The sequence below is a fragment of the Phalaenopsis equestris genome, unplaced genomic scaffold, assembly GCF_001263595.1.
Source record: "Phalaenopsis equestris unplaced genomic scaffold, ASM126359v1 Scaffold000022, whole genome shotgun sequence".
Taxonomy (NCBI): Eukaryota; Viridiplantae; Streptophyta; class Magnoliopsida; order Asparagales; family Orchidaceae; genus Phalaenopsis; species Phalaenopsis equestris.
The window spans coordinates 1883479-1888167 of NW_018164464.1; positions in this window are offsets into that span (position 1 = coordinate 1883479).

The window sequence follows — 4689 nt, forward strand, 5'->3', positions numbered from 1 at the left end:
GGTGAGCGGTACCACATTACAAAAGTGTCCTTTTACCTTAGTTCATTAATTGGGGGTCAAAATAACAATAGATTACATGCTTCTTGACAATATATAAAAGGGAAATTTACATACATGCCACACAATTCTTATGCATTTACGTACCTAGCACCCAAAGTTTGATATTTACACTTCTAATTTTGTGGTAGCTTAAAATTTCTTCCCCTTTCTCTCCTAAGTCTCACACCCTTAAGATCTCTTCCCTTTCTCACATAAGCCTCACACCCTTGACAATATATAAAAGGGAAATTTACATACATGCCATTTACGTACCTAGCACCCAAAGTTTGATATTTACACTTCTAACGCCTTGACGGTATAAACCTCTGCATGAAAAGGTGTATGTCACTTTTAACAAGGTATTTATGGTGGTATGTTTGATGTTATGCTAAAGACTTCAGTGGTATGCATGTAAATATGAATTTTTAGGTGTTAGATATGTAAACACATAAGAATTGTGTGGTATGTATGTAAATTCCCATATATTAAAAAATGACTCTGGAAATTGTGAAGCTCATCCACTCTCTTAATGGGCTACGGGAAAGTGAGACATATCCACAGCTTCAATAAACTGTGTTTTGCATATGTAAACATGGCAAAAAACTTGCAAGGATGCCTGAGTGAGATATTAGTACCCTTCTGAAATGGTGGCAGTTTATGATATCAACCATTTTTTCTGCGAGTCAATTCCTTTATTTATTTTTAATATCATATAAATTCTGTGAAACATAAATTTCAACATTTCCATGGCTTATCAAGCTTATCCAAAATAATCATCAGAGTAATAGTTGGAAATTCTGCTTTAAAAAGTTCTTGCTATAAGCAAATTGATAGCTAACAAGATCTGAAGAACGGTTAGTCTGTGCTTCTTGAAATTTCTCCAATGAGAAGAATCTTTGCACTTTCTAGAGTCATGAAAATGATTGATTGGATTATTTCAATGTTTTAGGAGGTGTTATTTAATTTTTTTAAAGTTTTTTGAAAGGAGGAAGAAATATTAGTCTTATGCTAATTGAGTGCTTGGAAGTGCTTTAAGAAGATGAAAGTCATGCACTTCCCAGGGTCCGCAAAGAACTCTTTTTGCCTTTTATTAGCTTGATTAATTACAAGAAGAAAGTCCATGAGAAATTTTATACAAATTGAATTGTGGACACAAATTGATCTTGAATCTGCATTGCAAAATCAAGGATTAAAATAACACCTAAATAAAACTGTAAGCTAACAATGTATAGCAAACATATAGAGATTGATTTAAGGAATTATTGAGTGCAATTACCTCTAAGCTTTATATCGCTATGAACAATAGCTTCAACAAGTTCAATTAACTCCCAAAACTCTATCAATAGTTAGGTTCTTGTAACCTTCTTATGAAATTCGTATACTAAAGTGTTCTTTATCATTGAACCCCCTTTCATGATATTTTAATGAAGGTAGTGACTTTCTCTTGCATTGAAAAAGGAAGAAGGATGCTCCAACCATTTGATTGGAGTCCCTACAATATAGGATTAAGTTATTGTGTTCTATGATTAAATCTAACTTCAACATTAACATCCGGTGTTTGAATGATTTGATCTATATATTGGTTAACTATAGGCTTTGGGATTATAACTGTAGTTAATGTTTATTGGTTTGAAAATATTATTTCATTTCACTGGATTATTCTATTTGCAGTAATATTTGATGCTAACAAATTTGTTTCTATTATTATCATTTTTTCTATTGGCTGAATATTTATTTTATTCTCCGGCATAAGGTATTTATTATCTTAAAATGAATTCTAAGGGTTAACACTATTGCTTTCAATCCTAGAAGAAAATCATATCCATATAATTATTACTGAAGCTTTATTGCTTCAAATAGTTTAACATCTGTTAGTGATAAACAAAAATTAGGGATAATATTGAAATTGATTGATCCATGACACATACTAGTTTAAATTACTACCATTAAGGATTGCGCTCATTTATACATCTATCTTCTCTCAGATAGACAAGTATTGAAGCATTTAATCCCTTAAGAGTAAGAGGTTTAATTGCAATATTAATTAATCATATATAAATACATTTACATTATTGTATATATTTTTCTAAGTCATCTGAATTTAATAGATAAATCATTATTTCATTTTGATCAATAGAGATTGATTGTTCTACTATTTTGATTGGATTTTTACCCTTCACATCAATTGCACCTATTTTATATATCAGAACTTTTTCTACCTTTGGAATTGTCTAGTTATTTAAGTCCTCTTTATTGAGAGGATATTATGTTAATTCAACAGTCTTTATATTATGCACGTCGCGATCCATTCACTTCCCCATGCACGTTTGTACCCTGCAATCTTGTTGTTGATCGATGCTTTTCTCTAGGTGTTGCGATCATTCCTTTGAATGTCGCGATGTGGTCGTTGCCTTCCTAGTGAGTTTTAATCGAACTGTATAGCAAGGGGTCACAAAACCGACATCGCAGACGAAGAAGGCACATATGTGTTCTAAGCGATTCAACTCAGATGTCACAAATGCAACCACAGCCAAAGGAAACTGACATGCATGAAGAAGACGACACAAATAGTGTCGTTTGTAGCAGGAGAAGACTCAACAAAGATGGAATGCACTCGAATTGATCGATTCTGTTCCAAGAAGAAGATGACGGGGTCAAGGAATTTGTCGCAAGAAGAGGCTGCTTGGATTTTCCATGGAGTTTCCATTAGGTGGACTCTGGCTGTAAGATCCTGGGATTGAACCTTGCCTGTAAGATGTGATGGTCGTCCAGTGATGTGGTCTCTTCACTTTTGAAATTAGGGTCTAAACATTCGGTCTATAATAAATTGGTAGGTATTGACGTTGCATCTCCCATCTCATCATAGATCAGATAGTTATCTTATCTTTTTCTTCACACCGGCATAGGCACTTCAAATTTTTCCTTCAAAATAATGCAGTACTCTTTAACTTTTTGGTGGTTAGTTTCATCATTCTATCTGGTGGGACATCTTGACACTCAAAGATACATTTCAAGGTTTAGGGTCACTCATCATAATCCATTTGGTCGTCGAAATATGACAAATCCATTTTACTTCAAAATTTATCTTCTCGGATATTTTAGGTCACATCTTCATGAATAGGTTCTTCATCCCTGGAATCTGCACGAAGGACAAGATTCTCTCCATTTTTTTTATCTATTAAGTCATCATTATGGTTATGTGTAACTCATTCGGATTGTCTCCTCTCAAAGGTGGTGGGTTTCCCACCACATGATCTCTCTAGAAATCTCCTTGACACCTCTTTATGAATTTCTCATAAATGATATTGTATCATTTACTCTCTATTAGACTTTTGGTGATTATCTCTTTTGTGGCATAGCTAGGTTTTAGGTGTGGGTAGGTGGAATGAGGTGTGTATGTATGATGCAGGGTGAGAAAGAAAAAAAATTATGTGGAGATGAGTTTGGGTATAGCGGATGCTAGAAATCCTATGATAGGACTAGGGCTAGGCTAGCTATGATACTAATGATATCAGAGTTAAAAACAAATATTTTTACTAATAAAGCCAATTGGTGATTACAACTGACTCACTTCAAACGAAAATAACAACAGACTTGATAATCCAACTCGAATTAGGGTGAATCTTGGAGTGGTGGTGGTGATCGATGTGGGGTGGAAGGTGGTGGAATGGTGGATGAGGTGGTTGGTAAGCATAAAACAACAAGGCAATAGTTTTTGAGTTCCAGACAGCAAGTACGCAGTAGATATCAACATCACACAGCTGCTGGGATGATGGCAACAAACAGGGTGAAGGCTTGAACAACAACGACAGTGAATATGGAGGGTTGGAACAGCAATGGCAGCAGGTATGGAGAACTGGAACAATGATGACAGCACGTGGGAGGGGCTGGGACAACGACTAAGTGGCAGTGAAGTGATTTAAAATGACTGGAACATTGGCCAAGGCTGCAGAGAGGCGTTTCTTGTGACCGGAACAGCAGCGAGGCGGCAAGGGAACTGGATATGAGTGGCTGGAATAGCAGTTAGGGGGCGGGAAAGGCGGTTTGAAAGCAAAAACTACAGAAAAACAACCAAAAGAGGTTGTTTTGGGTGGCTTCAGCAAGGAAGGGGTTGTTGGGAGCGATGTGGGAGGATGTCAAAGGGGATAGGGGGAGATAATCACCATATCGGGAGATAGATAAAGTCGGAGCATCACCAATCCCTTGGACTTAACTCTCGAAGGGAAAAAGTGACACTAGCGGCGGCTGTCCTAGACAAATTCAAGCCAAAAAATAAAAGCATAAAAATAAGAATCACATATAAAAGCCTTATATAACTATGAGTGGATCCTCCTATGTAGAGGAGGCGGGAAGTTGATCGGCCTCCCGGATTCATATTGGTTCTGTCCAGACGAGTCCAGATGAAGGACATTGCGAGAGAAGCCCGCGGCGTTATTTTGCTCGCCCACATCATATCGATTGTTCATTTATATTTTTGATATAGATGATTACATTATAAAAGTAAAATACAACAAATTTGCTCATGAATGCATAAAGAACATGGTTTATAAGTCTCATAAAAGTGCTCGGTGCATTATTCAAGCCAGAAGACATAACTAATCATTTATACAAACCTATTTTATTTAAAATGCGATTTTTCATTCGTCTTCC